This window comes from Protopterus annectens, chromosome 13.part0, assembly GCF_019279795.1.
Source record: "Protopterus annectens isolate FY-2018-M chromosome 13.part0, PAN1.0, whole genome shotgun sequence".
Classification (NCBI taxonomy): domain Eukaryota; kingdom Metazoa; phylum Chordata; order Ceratodontiformes; family Protopteridae; genus Protopterus; species Protopterus annectens.
The window spans coordinates 924,658,956-924,678,605 of NC_056747.1; the positions used below are offsets into that span (position 1 = coordinate 924,658,956).

A 19,650-nucleotide genomic window follows, 5' to 3' on the forward strand; every position below is an offset into this window, starting at 1 on the left:
AGTGCCTCCCATTATGACTGGCGTCTCCACTTGTGGGTTGCAGTGGGTTTATATTATCCAACATCCTATCTGTATTGCATAGTCCTGCTCAGCACTTGTTCAGAACATGTAAGCACTTCATGAGCTACTAATTACTATAACACCCATTCCAACTCATTTCCTACAAGTACACTGTTTGTCCTTACATTTCCAGATTGCTTACAGTACAACAGCTGTTGTACAAATGTACCTCACATATCTTGTGAGACATGGTTGAATTTACAGGCATGTCCAAGTGTCAATTACCAGTGTTATTGCCTGTCTATATGATGAATATGGCAAACATGAGGTAATATAGCAATTGTCTCGTACACAGTCAATGCTCACCTCCCAACATACGACACTACAGCCTGTGGGAGATGCACATATGTAGCCATGCTGGGGGTAATGCTCTCTCCACAAGGAAAAAACAAAAATCATCGACCACAGCGTTCAAATGAATGACAATGAAGGTACCATCCAAACCTCGGAGATGTGTAGATACAAATTCCACCATGAACCATGGATTAAATAAAATTGAATTTATTCACCGTAGAACAGCTACAAGATTCAGCTAAATTCAGCAAACAACCAAACAAACTTGGACTAAGCGCTTTCACCAGTTAGACCGGCTTCTTCAGAGTCCTGGTTTGAATCATGAATTGTTCTCAATTATATACCAAACCTACCAACTTCAATTTTTCAATAAATCAATCATTCATTCTTTCAATTACCCTATTATAATAATTACTATCAAAATTCTTAAGGCTGTAGAGATGTTAAGATGTTAAATGCAACCAAAACACAATGGCATCAACACTAAATAAATAATAAACATATAATATGATGTATGTATATATACAAATAAAATGTATAAATGAATATCTATTTATATGTTATTATGTTAATATCCTACAAATTACCCTTACCAATTGATCAAAATAGTAATAAAATTACCAACATGTGTAAATCCTGATATAAAATATAAAAATAAATAAAATAATTACAATTAAATTATTGTTGGATATTTTGTTGTTTAAACTATAAAACAATTCTAATCAATAATAAACTCATTGTTGTAAGGTAAACATTACATCATTAGATACCCTTTATATTAATTCTGCCCTAAATTTTAACAAGGGTTTTAATGAAATGTGTTCATTAATCCCAGGTGGCCTGGTGGCATTTAATCTGATCTGCCATTCCATTTCACGCAGTGCCACCTGGTTTTGATGTCACCTTGAAAGTCAGGAAAAACCCTGTCAATTATGAAAAATAAGAACTTTTTAAAACCATAACATTTTTGGGAATGCAAAAAAAGTGCATTGTATTCATCCATTCTCCTTATAGAACCACAGTGTTCACGGATTCTTTCCTTCAAACTTCTTGTTGTCATACCGACATAAAATGTGTCGCATGTCATACAAGTGGCTATATAAACACAGTTCTTGGTCAAACAATTGCACATGCCCGGACTACCTATGGTTCGCCTATACCCTTTAACAATAGTATAAGCCCCAACAGATATATACCTGCACCATTTACAACACCCGCATTTATTCATGTAGGAACGTCTGTTATCAACCCAATTTCTTTCCAAGATGTCCTTTAAATTAGAGCCCCTACTAAAAACCACAATGGGACTATCACCCAATGTGTTTCTGGTGTCCCTACTCAAAAAATGCTCCCATAAACTATTCAAACAAGTACGAATGCCCACAGACACCTCATTGTATTGTATCACCAATTTAGGACAATGCCTCAGAGTGTTATCACCCCCCAGAATATCATTTGTGTTTTTTCTACTTGAAATCTGGGGGATGTTTGCTTTCAGAATTGGGACATACCTAGTATTCCTCTTTTTATTGACTTCACGTTTGGTTTTGATCAACAAGTTCAAAGGATAACCCCTTTCAAGGAAGAGGCCAATCAATTTATACATTTCCTTTCTATATACCGTATCCTCGGTAATCAATTTAGATAACCTAATCATTTGTCCTTTTACTAACCCTTCCTCTGGTGTATGGGATGACAACTTCCAAAATGTAACATGGAATTTATGTAGCTTGGTTTCCTATAAATGTTGCTACTAAGCCCTGTAATATTTTTGAAATCTCAATGTCCAAATAATTGGCATAATCTAAATTCCAATTATAGGTAAATTTAAGGAATTCAGAACTTGCTCAAATATTCCATAAACCTCACCACACTTTCTTCATCCCCTTCCACAGAATAAGAAGGTCATCTAGGAACCTATTGTAAAGTAGAATGTTTTCAACAAAACTTGATTTGAATATGTTCTCTCTTCCCATACTAACAGAACTAAATTTGCAAAACTGGGCCAGCGTGCCCCATTGCCACTCCAGTTTGCTGTCTGTATATTTCACCCTCAAATGTTAAGAAATTATTTTCCAAAACCAATTTCATTAGTCCATGACAAACCTCAAGTTTGCCCAGATCAAAACTAGAACTAGTACAGAGACTCTCATAAAAGAATTTGAGACCAGCTTGATGGGGTATGATGGAAAAAAGGTTGATGACATCCACCGTCAAAAAACTATAACTGTTGATGTCCACCATGTTAACCTCATTTAATCTTTCCAGACAATGCCAAGAATCCTTTAAAATATGTTCTGCTTCTAATACTGCCTTTTTGCAATGTATGTCAACATATGAAGCCAAAGGTTCAGTTTTCGAACCCTTAGCTGAAACTATGATATAATATAATACATATTACATAATACATATTATATATGTTTATTATTTATTTAGTGTTGATGCCATTGTGTTTTGGTTGCATTTAACATCTTAACATCTCTACAGCCTTAAGAATTTTGATAGTAATTATTATAATAGGGTAATTGAAAGAATGAATGATTGATTTATTGAAAAATTGAAGTTGGTAGGTTTGGTATATAATTGAGAACAATTCATGATTCAAACCAGGACTCTGAAGAAGCCGGTCTAACTGGTGAAAGCGCTTAGTCCAAGTTTGTTTGGTTGTTTGCTGAATTTAGCTGAATCTTGTAGCTGTTCTACGGTGAATAAATTCAATTTTATTTAATCCATGGTTCATGGTGGAATTTGTATCTACACATCTCCGAGGTTTGGATGGTACCTTCATTGTCATTCATTTGAACGCTGTGGTCGATGATTTTTGTTTTTTCCTTGTGGATTCCTGCATTGGGACCAAATTTTCTTTCTTTTTGACTGTAACAAAAGATTGACCGGGTGTTCCGAGGTGGCGAGGTGAAACCGTTACTATGGAGAGTGTTCTACATGAACTTACTGTGGTGTTGGCGAAGTTATTGAAAGTATACAATGGCAACCAAACCAAAGATGGCGAAACTCCGGTAAATAGTCCCACGGAAACAGAGATGGAATTATTTACCATGCATTCCCCACATGAGATTACACCGGCAGAGGGGAACAAAATGACGCTGGTAATGTAGTATCTGATGGGATCAGGATTAGAAGTGGAGCATCAAACCACCATGAAGTTGCTCCATCTGGCTCTGTGAACTACAATACCCAGCGGCACAATTTGACTTCCTGGTTTGATGCACCTAGGTTGGGTGCACACTTCAATTCGTCTTCCGACGATTGGCGTGGTAACGTGGAGCGACCGATACTTACTCTGAGGAACAAATTCACAAATATGAAAAGCTGTGTACCAAGTATCGAGCAATTCAGCTCGACAGTTTATTTTTATCTAAATCAAAAGAAATGAAGCAAGTACCGAAAGGCTTGCGTCTTTGGAAACTACCGACAGGTATTGAGGTCGGCTCTGAGGCATTCCAGGAGTTAACGGAACTGTACCAACGGTCAGGTATGGAGTTATTAGACATTATTCTGCACAACAATGATGTTAAACTCAGTAAGTTACGTGAAGAGATTATGGTTCTTGATAGTAGTATAACTGCTGATTTGTTGTTTCACCAGCAACAAAATCATTACGAAAGAGTCATTAGAAACGTTGAGAATTTTGTTAGAAAGAACATTAGCATTAAAAACAAAAAACTTCAACGGGACACTTTCGACTATCAGCAAAAGGCTGCATATCCACCGGGGCGTAACCCAATGACCAGGACATTCAGTAGGGTTGACTCTTATCGGTCTGACCGGGAGGGGGTCGACGAAAATGAGGGTAATGATATTTTTTTAGAAGAACCAGCTCTGCCAAGAAGGTCAGAGAGGTTACAGAACAGAGGACAGAACCACAACTCGTTTCAACGGAAGAGTCCGAGGGGGACAAGGAAGAACTTTTAATTCCATTGGACTATTATGACAGTTTTGTGAACTTTGAGATTTGCAAAGATGTTGATACCCTGTTTCATTGTGACTTTATGAATGAGGGTTACAATGGTGACCATGTCATGAGGGGGGTAGTTGGTTCAATCACCAACAACAATGTTGTTATAAATCAAAATGTTGATTCACTGTTTCAGGTTGACCTTGTCAATGTTAACATAAACCTTGAACAAAAACAAGCATTGGGTGCACAGGATGTGGTTGATTTGAACATAACATGTAAAGGTACGAGTTTAATAGAAACTGGACAAGATGGATTGTGTGGACCCTGTATAAACATAGGGGGTGCAGCTGAAGGAATGTTGGCACCTCTTGAGGTGATGAAACATTCTATAGTTAAAGAAAAAGGTTTCATCATTTACAATTATACTGAACTTGTTTTGAAGGATTCACATTTTGAACTGTTCAGTAGGGGTGACAAATTTGTACCCAATTTTAGGCTGGATGAGACCAGGTTATTGAAAAATTTAAAGCTTTATGTAAGGGAATTAAATTTAAAATTATACTTCACAGGAAGTTCATGGGGTGACATGAATCAGGATGAGGGGCAAGTTGGAACCCGATTGAAGAGAAAGAGTGTGTTTATACCACCCCAGTGTAAGGAATTGGTTGTTTTTGAGAATGTGGTTGAGCATGAAATGAGGAAAATTTGTAAACAAAGGACAAATAGGGAAGACAATTTAACACAAGATGAGAGGGACATACTTCATGATTTCAGTACCTCAGGGCAGTACAGATGTATGAGACCAGACAAGGGTGGGGGGATGGTGATCATGTACAGCATTGATTATACTGGCCGAATGATGGAAACGTTAGGAGATGCCAGTACCTATTGTAGAGTATCCAGACATGAGGTCAATGTGGCCTATAAAAGGATTGATTTGTACCTTTTGGACATTCTATCTAAGGGGATGATTACGGAGGAAGAGTATCATTACCTCACGGTAAGATTTCCCAAAATGCCAAAATTTTGGCATACCAAGGTACACAAGGGTACAGACTACCTTCAGTTTCACCCATAGTTTCAGCTAAGGGTTCGAAAACTGAACCTTTGGCTTCATATGTTGACATACATTGCAAAAAGGCAGTATTAGAAGCAGAACATATTTTAAAGGATTCTTGGCATTGTCTGGAAAGATTAAATGAGGTTAACATGGTGGACATCAACAGTTATAGTTTTTTGACGGTGGATGTCATCAACCTTTTTTCCATCATACCCCATCAAGCTGGTCTCAAATTCTTTTATGAGAGTCTCTGTACTAGTTCTAGTTTTGATCTGGGCAAACTTGAGGTTTGTCATGGACTAATGAAATTGGTTTTGGAAAATAATTTCTTAACATTTGAGGGTGAAATATACAGACAGCAAACTGGAGTGGCAATGGGGGCACGCTGCGCTCCAGTTTTTGCAAATTTAGTTCTGTTAGTATGGGAAAGAGAGAACATATTCAAATCAAGTTTTGTTGAAAACATTCTACTTTACAATAGGTTCCTAGATGACCTTCTTATTCTGTGGAAGGGGGATGAAGAAAGTGTGGTGAGGTTTATGGAATATTTGAACGCAAGTTCTGAATTCCTTAAATTTACCTATAATTGGAATTTAGATTATGCCAATTATTTGGACATTGAGATTTCAAAAAATATTACAGGGCTTAGTAGCAACATTTATAGGAAACCAAGCTACGCAAATTCCATGTTACATTTTGGAAGTTGTCATCCCATACACCAGAGGAAGGGGTTAGTAAAAGGACAAATGATTAGGTTATCTAAATTGATTACCGAGGATACGGTATATAGAAAGGAAATGTATAAATTGATTGGCCTCTTCCTTGAAAGGGGTTATCCTTTGAACTTGTTGATCAAAACCAAACGTGAAGTCAATAAAAAGAGGAATACTAGGTATGTCCCAATTCTGAAAGCAAACATCCCCCAGATTTCAAGTAGAAAAAACACAAATGATATTCTGGGGGGTGATAACACTCTGAGGCATTGTCCTAAATTGGTGATACAATACAATGAGGTGTCTGTGGGCATTCGTACTTGTTTGAATAGTTTATGGGAGCATTTTTTGAGTAGGGACACCAGAAACACATTGGGTGATAGTCCCATTGTGGTTTTTAGTAGGGCTCTAATTTAAAGGACATCTTGGAAAGAAATTGGGTTGATAACAGACGCTCCTACATGAATAAATGCGGTGTTGTAAATGGTGCAGGTATATATCTGTTGGGGCTTATACTATTGTTAAAGGGTATAGGCGAACCATAGGTAGTCCGGCATGTGCAATTGTTTGACCAAGAACTGTGTTTATATAGCCACTTGTATGACATGGGACACATTTTATGTCGGTATGACAACAAGAAGTTTGAAGGAAAGAATCCGTGAACACTGTGGTTCTATAAGGAGAATGGATGAATACAATGCACTTTTTTTGCATTCCCAAAAATGTTATGGTTTTAAAAAGTTCTTATTTTTCATAATTGACAGGGTTTTTCCTGACTTTCAAGGTGACATCAAAAACCAGGTGGCACTGCGTGAAATGGAATGGCAGATCAGATTAAATGCCACCAGGCCACCTGGGATTAATGAACACATTTCATTAAAACCCTTGTTAAAATTTAGGGCAGAATTAATATAAAGGGTATCTAATGATGTAATGTTTACCTTACAACAATGAGTTTATTATTGATTAGAATTGTTTTATAGTTTAAACAACAAAATATCCAACAATAATTTAATTGTAATTATTTTATTTATTTTTATATTTTATATCAGGATTTACACATGTTGGTAATTTTATTACTATTTTGATCAATTGGTAAGGGTAATTTGTAGGATATTAACATAATAACATATAAATAGATATTCATTTATACATTTTATTTGTATATATACATACATCATATTATATGTTTATTATTTATTTAGTGTTGATGCCATTGTGTTTTGGTTGCATTTAACATCTTAACATCTCTACAGCCTTAAGAATTTTGATAGTAATTATTATAATAGGGTAATTGAAAGAATGAATGATTGATTTATTGAAAAATTGAAGTTGGTAGGTTTGGTATATAATTGAGAACAATTCATGATTCAAACCAGGACTCTGAAGAAGCCGGTCTAACTGGTGAAAGCGCTTAGTCCAAGTTTGTTTGGTTGTTTGCTGAATTTAGCTGAATCTTGTAGCTGTTCTACGGTGAATAAATTCAATTTTATTTAATCCATGGTTCATGGTGGAATTTGTATCTACACATCTCCGAGGTTTGGATGGTACCTTCATTGTCATTCATTTGAACGCTGTGGTCGATGATTTTTGTTTTTTCCTTGTGGATTCCTGCATTGGGACCAAATTTTCTTTCTTTTTGACTGTAATGCTCTCTCCAACCCAGACTGAACCTGACATTCATGTGGGGATGTTAAACATTTGCAACACACCCCACTCATCACATAGTCTCACTAGATCTCCACCACCACAGGCCACACATAGTATGACTACGACATTTGCAAAACCTCTCCATACTCTCTGTGTAGGCAACACAGGCAGCCCCCATCACCAAACACAACACCAATTACTTATAGCCCACAGACTCATGTGTGCCCATCAACTACAGCCAATAGGGTGTTATAACATACCCAACACACCAATCATAGGTGACTCTGTAGGCGGTCAGACTGATGTCCCACTCAGCAGGCTACACAAGGCGATAGTCGTTTACATCTGGCTGTCGGGTAACAGGATCTGCAACATAACCTATGCACTCATGCCACACCTCACCAGGTACAATCTCACTGTCATTCCCCATGTTAGTGTGACTGCCCTGAGATGTAACTTCCTGGACTACATGTACACAGACATGCAATAGACCGGAGAGCTATTGCATGTCTGTGTACATGCAATAGCTCTACAAGACCGGAGAGCTATTGCATGTACACAGACATGCAATAGCTATCTGGTCTTGTAGCCCAGGAAGGTATCACCAAAGCCCTGAGAAGCATTCTGCATCCATCCAAACTGATACCACTGTACAACGACTGAATGTTTCACTTCAACAGTTGCCTATGCTTCTGCTGTCATTCCACAGGCATCCAGTATCTGTATGCTTTGAATGACATGGTCAACAAAACACGATGCTTTGGCACAGATGACCTGCACCTTTCGGCCCTGGGATTACGGATAACATGTAAGGCTCTTGCTGCTCCTATACTGCCTGTCTTGGACAGTTTCCAATAACATATTCACCACCAGAACAGGAACAGGCAAGCAAAACCTGGGGTAATGTTACTCAATGCTTGACATCTTCATCTCTAACGCACTCAGGCGAGGCACTCCTTATAATGGACCAGAGGGACTATTGCCCTATACGCCTGACTGGACTGTTCTGCAAGGAAATGGGGCACATCATCATGGAAGTCATTCACAGAGACATTGGTGAGCTCCAGACCTTTGATACCACCTAGGTTGGATTTGGTAGGGCCAGACCATGGCTCCTACACCTGGTGGACTCCTCTGATACAGTTACCAGGGTAGTTGATGACAGTAAGGGGTTCCACACAGCCTACCTTGTCCTCTCATTGGCTTTCAGCACCGTTCTCCATTCTGGTATTGACAACATACACATCCACCTGCACATCGACCCCTACATCTCGAGATGTTATGCAAAGTGGCTCACGGACAGGACCCACACAGTGAGGGTAGCATACCGTAGTACCTACTGTAATTCAGTTACACTTGGTGTACCCCAGTCCTCGGGCATAGGGCCCCTCATGCTCGGTATATGCTTCTCTGAGGTACAGGCTAACACAGGGGGACTTTCCCTGAATAGGATTCCAGACGACTGCAAACAAGGAGCCATGATTGAGCCACCAGCTGATACAGACACCCTCCATAAGGGTGTCACTGTGACGGATACCTGGTGTCGATAACATGGCCTCAAGCTGCATGACACAAGGTGCATCCCCTTTGGATTACACCAAACACCCACTGACTATCACATAGGTGGCAGTCCCCTACATACATGTGACATTATACGGGATCTTAGTACACATGTATATAGCACCCACTCCTTTGATAACCATATTGCCAATGTGGCGTGGATATCCTTCTACATGGCCACCCTAATCTGTAATGGGTTTGTAGCTGGAACAAAGGCACCCACTGTTCCTCTATACTCCTGACGTATGAAACACATTCAAGGGTACAACACCCCTTTTGGGGTGTATCTTACAGAACAGCAACAGCTTTACATACCACAACATTAACACACCATGGGGATTATTGACCTCCGAAGGATGACGTATGCAGCACAACTACAGACACCACAAATGTACACATCTGCATTCTGCATACTCAGGGGTGACCTCTGCTGAACATACAGGGCCCATGTCCACAACAATATTGATGGATATACTCCACATAAGCAACATAAGCAAAAGCCACTGAGAGCAACATGCTCAGGGATATGCATAAAAATGCAACGATGAGTGGGACGTGCTTGAGGGTTACATTCCTGAACCGGACACTCACCATGCTTTGGAACATGATTCCTATGTACATCAAGCAGGGACCCTCACTAGCACTCTTTATGAGATACCTCGATGGGTGGATGGGTGACAGACATGTACGCCAGGGATCACTGCAGTAGCTGTACTGTACACAGGTGCAGGTAATACATGGCTCTGCTGTTCACAGACACAGGACACTACCCTAGGGAGGTGCCGCCGGTGAAAACACTGTAGTTGGGCTTACAAATGGACTTGGCCAGACAGCATAATACCTATCTATGAACCTGTGAAGCTATTACATGTCCTTTGTGCATGGATAATTGAGTAGCTCTTCCATTTCAATTAGCTATCATGCTGTTACACTGTCCCGTGACTACAAGCCATATGTATCCTGTTATTGTGTATTGTACATGCCAATAGACATACCTTTTGTTTGCATGATATAACAGTTATGCTGTGTAAAATATCTGACATATCTACCTACAATACTGTACATTACACATATTTTAAACATTATCCCATAATGCAAAGCATACTTGCACAGCAGGACCACCTTAGGCATGTTATTCTTGTTATATGCCCATACACATGCCTACTGTGACAGTATATCAACATATACTATCCCCTGTTATGGCATGTACTTGTTGGACAAACCCTATCACTGACAGCGGGTGGTGTGGAATGGTTGTGTTTAAAGCCCTCATGTAGCATCCCTTGTGGTGTAAGAGATGTTTACCTTGTGGCCCACAGCAGGACACACAATTTCTACAAGCGTTACTATGCTCAACAAGACATCACTACATAATACCTTTTCCCACTTTATGCATTGCGTACACTTTAATACAAAACAGGCTCTACATACACTAACATACTGAGTGTTCTACATACCTTGTTAGCGTTATGAGTCTTCGTAAATATCTCTCTCACACCTTTCCTGTTTAAACGGTTCTATGGTATGAGCATACAGTTTAAATGTATGGCAAGGCATCCTTATATACGTAGATACCTGTAACATGTAGTATCCTGCCACCAAATGGTGTTCCTGAGTAAATTATTACATGCACATCAGCTGTGCAGCTACTCCATTCGCCAATTACGTGGCAACAGTGGGATATAATTGAATACTCCACTTGGGCGTTACCCTTTTGCCCTACCTTCGAGGGAGACGGCCTGTAAGTGTTTTGTTGTGAGGAATTGAGAAATATCTCCCATGGACTGTGTGTGACGACTAGAGTATGTGGTTCTACATGTGAGTGTACCTGTCATCTCAACCGTCTGATAAGGGATTATTGCAAACAAAACCTGTAACATCGCCTTCTGTTCCATTATACAACAGCTACGATTTCACATGGCGCCATTACAAGTGTGTCTCTCACAAGGTATGTTAACGCTTCTGCAGATGTAATTGAGTGAGTGGATGTTTGTGATGTTATTACAGTCTGTATTGCAATTGTTTTGGGTGTGGGGTAGATGTAGGTGGGTGTACATAGCATATACAGGTTTGTGGGGACTGCATTTCTACATATTCCATATGTGTGTGTGGGCTCCTTCCCTAATTGAAGCCCTATCATTTACTAGACTAAAACTATGGTTGTTGCAGGCTTATACATTGAGCCATTGTTAACTGGTTCCTATATAGCATGCAGGTGAGGTTGATACTTCAATCCCTCCGGAAATACATCAATATGTAAGGGAATGTTACTAAAGACAGCTGTCTCATGTATTTCTGTCACAGATATTTGCACTCATTGCAGTTGTGTTGGTGATTGAACTTCTTTGGCTTGGGTTGCCACCTTTTCAAATGGCCATAGTGGGACATTTGCCGGACACACATCGGTGTTTACAGGCCGACACATACCCACGGTCAGTACACAGGATAGAACGCACTTTTATCCTAAATACATACTTATTCTTGTAGCACTTTAGCTATTTATCATGTTTCTTGTAACATTTACATATTTAAGATACAGGAATAACCATTTAATGCAACTATTGCATAATATATGTGACATAATTATGTCCTACAATCTCGGACATTTGCCCTTTTTAATATTTGTTGTCAGGACACAACTGCCCAAGGAGGGGCTGTCCCTCTTAAAGTGGGACAGGTGGTAACCGTATGCCTTCGGCAAGCTATGACCACACCTACCGTAATGATCTACCTCCGAGTTAGCACTAACAGACACATTATGCAAACACACACACACACATTACAGTCCCACAGAAATGCACACGGCACCCTCAACACACACTTACACAGACTACAGCAATCACAAACACACTTGAACACAGTACCTTCCTGGACAGCAGCACCGGCAGCGATAACTAAATGTCCCTTAACATCGTGATAATATTACTCACGGTTCTAGTGTTCCGGTATTGTGGTCTTTCGGTTTTTAAGCCTCGTGATTACGCATGTCGGTATGTAAAACATTCGGGTAGCTGGCAGTATCCTATTTATTTGTACCTCCATGGCTGTGTACATGTCGTTGACCTATCTATATATTTGCAGATATAGGTGAATCCATATATATCGACATATATCTTTCTATCACCCTTTCTAGCTCTATTTTATATATATATATATATATATATATATATATATATATATATATATATATACATACAGAGAGAGAGAGAGAGTGAGAGGGAGAGTGAACACACCTTTCGTTGTGTACATGGCGGTGTATACTGTTTCCTGAACTCCGCACGTTTGTGTTTTAACCTGTCACAATACACACCTGCCGTTGGTACATCTCGGGTAGCTTAGTGTTAGGTGATTGTGTACATGATTGCGTGTTCTACTCCTGGCAGTGGTTGTTTTACCTTTCAGAGCAGGCACTATTAGTACAGGGGTGAATAATGCTAGTTTCACCTGTTCTGGACATCATTGACTGTGATCTGCGCGATATTCAGCAAAGCTTAACCCTGTTTCGTGCATATCCGTATAGTCCTGTTTAAATGACACTTACCAGCACTTGACAATGCATAAACCCACTAACATGTGCTAAACCTGATCTGATGACCTGCATCCAACATCCATTATTCGTGCCTTCAGGATTACGTAACGGCCCTTGTAGGATGTGGAACCGGGAACATGCACGACAGTCAGTGCCTCTACCACTTGGGCATCTGGGATTTGTACACGTGTTACTGTGTTTTGTAGGTGGACTGTACTACAGCTGTTACTCCATACTGCAATCAAATGTGTAACTCAGTTAGTTTACATATGGATGAGACTTATTAATGATATGTCCAAGTGATGTTTAATGGATGTGCTCCAGCACTGGGAATCTATGACACAGTGAGCCACACACTATAATGTGCTACACCTTCACACAACCATAGGTGGAGCATGCTGGGGTGTCAGATACCTGTCATGGGTACTCCCCATGCTTTGCCACTACATCCCTAATTACATTATATGGAGCCCCTCATTAACACACCAGGGAATCCATGCAGAGTGTGTGGGGAACCGTGATTATACACATGGATCCCTCAATTGGCTCTGCTCCACTGAGGGACAGATGGTTAATCGATGTGGTGGCGACAGCAGACACTGTTTGCCTCGGCTGATGACTGGCCTCTGACAATTGGGTATGTACCTACCGATGTACCTAGGAACCTATACATACAGTATCAACATATGCTGTTAGGTGCTTGTACTGTTCAGGTGTTGACTTTCCTTGTTCCAATAGCTGTTGTGTGTGGAATGGTTGAGGGCTGCTTATGTAGGATTCACACAGTAGGCCACCTGTACATTACAATGTACAGTTAGTCGTGTGTGTGCGCCATCCAGTTTACTGTGTGTGCAGGTGGAGAGGTGTGTCAGTCCATAGGGGCCTACACTGTCAGTGTATGTGCTATACGTTCCCTCTTTGCCAAGGCGTGGGCATATTGGGCATGCCTCCGTCTGCCTACTGGGGCTGGCACAGGTTGTTCATGGTCTGAATCCCTCTGTGCCTGTGATGGCCTTGGTAATTGCGGTGGGCTGTGAGGGCCTTCACCATTATGTCCCTGCTGCAGCTGTTTCCACAGGATCATATTATGTAGCATGGCACATACTATGAAGATGTGGGCACACGTGCCTGGAGAGTACTGCAAGGCTCCACCAGATATGTCCAAGCAACGGAACCATGATTTCAGCATCCCAAACACACGCTCTATGATGATTCTGGTTTGTGTGTGTGCCTCATTATGGCATTCTTGCATGGGTGTGTGCATTTCTGATGGGAGTCATCATCCACGGCTCCAGTGTATAGCGAGCATCCCCCAAAAGGTGGCCATATGGGATGTCCCCCCTGACAAATACCTGATACAGCTGTGAGGCATGCCAGATGTGGGAGTCATGGTAGCTTCCAGGGCTGCCAGCACACACATCCATGATAATGCCCTGGGCATTGCACACGACCTGGCAGTTGAAGTGGTATCCCTTGCGGTTTACGTAGTGCCTACCATGCTCTCCGGGTGGTGACTTGATATGTATGTGCGTGCAGTCTATCGCACCCAGTACCTCTGGGTAGTGTGCCACATGGTGGAAGAGACACATATTGCTGGCCAACTCCTCCTGAGTTCGGGGGAAGTACATATGCTCACTGGCATGTGGTAACACGGCATCCAGGAACTGGTGTAGTACCCTGGATGCTGATGCCTGTGAGATCCCCATTATGTCTCCAGTTGGCCTTTGAAAGGTACCTGTGGCTAGTATTCTCAAGCTTACACATACCTTTGTGTCCACTGGGATGGGTTCCCCTCTGTTGTTTCTGGATCTCAGGCGTGGCCGGCACAGCTCAACTATTTTCTGTAAGATGTCCCTGTCCACCCTGTAATGCTCTACTATCTCCAGATCATGTAGCATCTGGTAGGTTACCCTTGGTCTGAACACTCTTCTCCTCTTCCGGGGCCTGCAGTGGTTGTCAGCATCATCCTCCACAACACCTTCAGTCTCTAACACATGATGATGAATCACAGCTATGGCAGCTCCCAACATGTACATTGTAAAAGTTCCCCATCTGTTTACACCGATGGTGCAGTGTTTGGGAATACACAGGTGTGTGTGAGGTGCCTTCACACTTTATACTATTGTGCTTTGAACACTGATGATGTCATAGGGTGTGTATTTACAATCGGAGCTACAGGGTATCTTATGTGTTTTACCACAGGTACTGCTATTGTGGTGCCTTTGGTGTTGAATTACATTTAGCTGCCGTGGATTACCTCTTGCCCTTCCCTTAACATTTCTTAACATTTCCCCTCCCATTTTTTGGCATACATCCAGCAGCCTGCTTTCTTTTGTACTTTCCAAAACCTGGCTTATCTTGCGAAATGTGTTCTATGGCCGATCTACTGCAGGTTTGCTTTGCTCTGTGGTGACAGTTCTCTTTTCTTTGCAATCTGACACCTCCACTATCCTGTTCTGCAGGTTGCTGTGAGCAGACTTGTTAGCTGCCGTCGATTGCCCACTGTGAGTTAATAGGTGTTAATTGCTCAGTTGTACTCAAATTACCCTACTGTGGCATTTCCTTATTTTCTTCCCATAACCTTCCTGTTTGAGCTGTGGTGCGTGGCGCATGCGTCCGCTTACCGGGTTTCGGGCACGTTTTCATCCACGTACACATGCGCTTTCGGGCACCTTGTGTGCTCTCAGCTAAATGATGCTATACCTACATCCCCACCCCTATCCTGTGGCTTTGCTTAGCAACAGGCAGCCTGGATTTGCATTGCTCCAATGTGCTTAGAGCTACGGTGGCACACCCCACTGCTGATGTCATGTATACCTCCAAACCACTCCTCGGTGTTGTAGCGCTGCGCCGTATGATTCATCCTTAGTCCGGCGGGACATTTGCGATTCACTATTACTTGCCTCATTTGCATAGCATTGACTACTAATTCATAGTTAAAGTGCCTAACATTGTCACAGACCCTCAGCAACCCTTGCAGCTTGGTTGTGGTGTACCATGCATACCACTGAGTATTATGGTGAAATCATGATTTGTATTACATTGCGATTTTATGACATTTGTATATATTTTCCTTGTGTTCCCATTTGCGCAGACATGCCCTGTGGTTGTACTTTGCGTTACTGTGGACATGACATTAAATGTTGTTTTTTTAGGTGTTGTGCATCTTTTCTTATGCCATTGGCTGTATATTTAGCCATTGGCATATGTTAACTTTGTAATACATGAGTCTGGTCCGCTTTCATGGCTCCGATGTTCTGTTTGGCAAAATGTAAACCGTTTTTTTGGTTTGCATTTCTGTAGGCTTACGCTACACCTGCACCACTTAATGAATCGCTATGTACCTTCATTTGCATGGTGCAGTACTGCACATGGGGTGATTAGCATACCTGAGTTGAGGGCTGCGCAGATCTGGCTTACGCTGGTAGTGCACGTGGAAATGGATCGTTCCTGAATCGCTCGGCGGACATATTTGGCATTATACTTCCTACGCTACGCCTGCGCCTGGCGCAAGCTTCATGAATCCTGGGACCTGTCTCAATTCATCTGCAGTGCACTCTCAGTTCTTCTATTAAACTCCTGTGCTTTTTTTCCCTCTCTCAAGCACTGTCCATTGAAACACTGGGGAAGGATTCACTGGCACAGTCTCTCTGTGGTCTTTAGTACCAGAAGAACAAAAAGCAGAATCTCCTTCTGTTTCACAGCTCAATTTTTGCTGGACAGACTTTTGTATGTCTTTCCTTAGCATGTATTTCATCAAAAAATGTTTTTGTTCCTCCAGTAATAAATATTTTGACAATAGCTGAGTACAGCAGTTTGAATCTCATGCCTGCTTCTCGACATTCCTTAAACAATGGAATAAATGTATTCCTCTTCTGTTTGGTGTACAATGAGTTGTCATTCTCCACAAACACTCTGCTGCTCCACTTTTAATACTTTGTCTTTCTGCCGCAGTTTTGTCAGAATCAACTCCTTCTGCTGGCAGGATTGCACTTTTACTATTAAAGGTCTAGGTTGTTTTCTCAAAAGCCAGGTTTAGTGCATAAACACAATGTTCCTTTTCAATTTACAATTCCTGTTGTGGAATACCAGTCCAGTTGCTTATGTGTGCTTCCGTGAAATTAATATAGTCTGGTCTTTCCAGCTTCTCAGGTACAGCAGAAAATCTCAGGTTTCCCTATGTGCTCTGTTCCTTTAACTCTATTATTTTTTTTTTAAATATTTCTTCTTGTGCGGTCTCAAATTTAGCCAGCCTTTTCTTCATTTTGACCTCTGTGTTTTGCAGTTTTATCACCTGAGCTAAATAGCTGTTTAAAGCTTCTTCCTTTTTTTTCCAGCCTTTTGTTATTTGAGTTGATAAACTCCAGCCACTTTATTTACAAACTACCTGATATCTAACCATCAGGCTTATGGCACGTGTCTTTAAAACCTAACTAGCTTTCTAACTTTTCAGGTACTGCCCAATACATGGCTTGCAAGGAACACCTATTTAACAACAAGATATTAACAGCCTCACATGGATCTAAGGTTTTTTTTATGGATGCCAATACAAACAGCAATGGAGGGCTTCATGGGTCAAGGTGGCCGCTTAGTTGGCCTATGCCTAAGGCCGGCTATGGGCTGACCACAAACGGCATGACCACATTATTATGCAAGACTGAACTTGGCTACTACTTATTTACTTTTTATTTATTTACTGACATTTGATTACCTGGAAAGTCCAACTGGGTAGGAGCCCATTTTCAGCAGAGGCATGGGGTTAAAAGCTCAGCTCCAAAGTATTACAAAACATTTTAACAATAATTCTACAGTCCTTAGAAAAAAATACAAAAAACAAAGTTTAAATAATTACACCAAATTAGACATAATATGAAAAAACTGGCTAGGAATATATAGAAGTTATATGACAATGGCTTAACAGTTAGAGAAAGTTTAGCTAGTTTATAGAGGAATTAAAGGTAAATTAGTATAGCACACAGAAATTGTGATACGAAGTGAGAGAAGAAAGCTAGAGACAAAAACTGATAGAAGTAAGGAAGTGAGTGAAGAAGGGTGAATAAGGAGATGTGAGGTATGAAAAGGTATTTGTTCACGTTTGGGGATATAGTTTACCCTGGTGTTGAGCAAGAACAGAGGCAGATTTTGGCTTGTAAGTCTTTCAGTATGGTTTCGAAGGATGGAGGATATTATTAATAAAATGGTGTTGGTACATCAAACCAGCTACTTAAAAAAAATCTTATTTCTATTGTCATGAAACTGTCAAGGTCAGTATTGCTGGATACTTCCAATCTCAGCTGAGATATGTTGAAAATAAGAACAATTCTCTGCGTTACCAGCAAAGTAGACCAAATTTCATCTTTGATGTTTCTTGTTTTGTATCTAACATAAAATGTGCAACTCCACAGAATATACATGAAACAAACAAGTCTACAAATTTCATTCTGTAAAAACAATTCTAAAATTTCAACCATTGGCGAAGGATGAATCTCTGAAAAGTGCAGTTGTGTACACTTACCATAAATGTAGATGTTCGAGTGTATTCACTGTTGCAGTCATTACATTTGGGTGATCTGCTGGCAGGTTGCCCTCAGTCGACCTGATTAACAAAGTCTTGGGTCCTGCGTTGGTTGCTGTCCCTTCTTCCATGACGTCAGGTCGCCAGGGGTATAAAACATGCAGCCGACGACATTACATCAGTTTTTCTTGCCCCAGATGTCAGGTGCCCCCCAAATGACGAGCAAAATATATATATAAGTAATTAAATACATAGAAATATACATTCAAACAAAAGCAATTAAACCAAAAAGGCTTTTAAGCATAGTAAAAGAAAGTAGAGGTATAGTAAGAGAAAAACAGGGGGCTGGAGTGAGGGTAACCAGGACTGCAACAGTGAATACACTAGAACATCTACATTTATGGTAAGTGTACACAACTGTACTATGTTCTTCGTGTTTCACTGTTGCAGTCATTACATTTGGGTAGATTCCCAAAGCTATTGTTGGGAGGATGGATTTATACAGCATTAGGACCAGCTATAAGGCCCTGCAAAACAGCAGTGGCAAAGCCAGCTCTGGATTTAGAGAAAATTGGTAAGTGATAATGCTTGGTGAAAGTATGAACTGAACTCCAGGTATCAGCTTCTAGAATATCCCTGGTAGGAACACCTCTAAGAAAGGCTGTAGAAGTAGATGCAGCCCTGGTGGAATGAGATCTGATCCCCTGGGGGACAGGTTTTCCATGGAGCTTATAGCAGAAATGAATGCAATGGCTTATCCATTTAGAAATGGTTTGTTTTGAAATAGCCTTTCCCTCTGCCCCTGCAGCAAATGCTACCAGCAGTTGCTCAGATTTTCTTCGAGATTTAGTCCTGTCCAAGTAGAATCTAAGTTGTCTGTGTACATCCAACGAATGCAGATTCCGCTCCCCTTGTTCTGTGGATTGGGAAAGAAAGTTGGCAAACTAATGGACTGATTAAGAGCCACACTGGATACCACCTTGGGCATGAAGGATGGATTGGTCCTGAGTGACACCCTGTCCGCATGAAAGATGATGAAAGGCTCCACTGCCATAAGGGCCTGTAATTCAGATATCCTTCTATCTGAAGTGATTGCTAAAAGGAAGGCTGTTTTCCAGGAAAAAAAATTAAGTCTACAGTAGCAGCTGGCTCAAAAGGAGGTAAAGTGAGTTTCTCCAGTACAAAGTTAAGGTCCCAGGCAGGGGTTGGAGCTCTCTTGGGTGGTCTCAAGTTTTTTGCGCCCCTCTGAGATACTGCTTTCGCAGAGGATGGGAGAAGGGGGGGGCTCTGTGTTGTAATGACCTTTAATGGCTGAGACATGGGTTTTTATGGAAGAAAAAGACAGGCCCT

The 19,650-nt window shown here is 40.9% G+C and overlaps 1 protein-coding gene across 1 annotated transcript in view; it reads right to left on the reverse strand.

The window, feature by feature from the left end:
* EZH1 (enhancer of zeste 1 polycomb repressive complex 2 subunit) overlaps positions 1–19,650 on the reverse strand; it is a 3,086,757-nt gene that overhangs the window by 1,832,360 nt on the left and 1,234,747 nt on the right. The window lies entirely within an intron of this gene.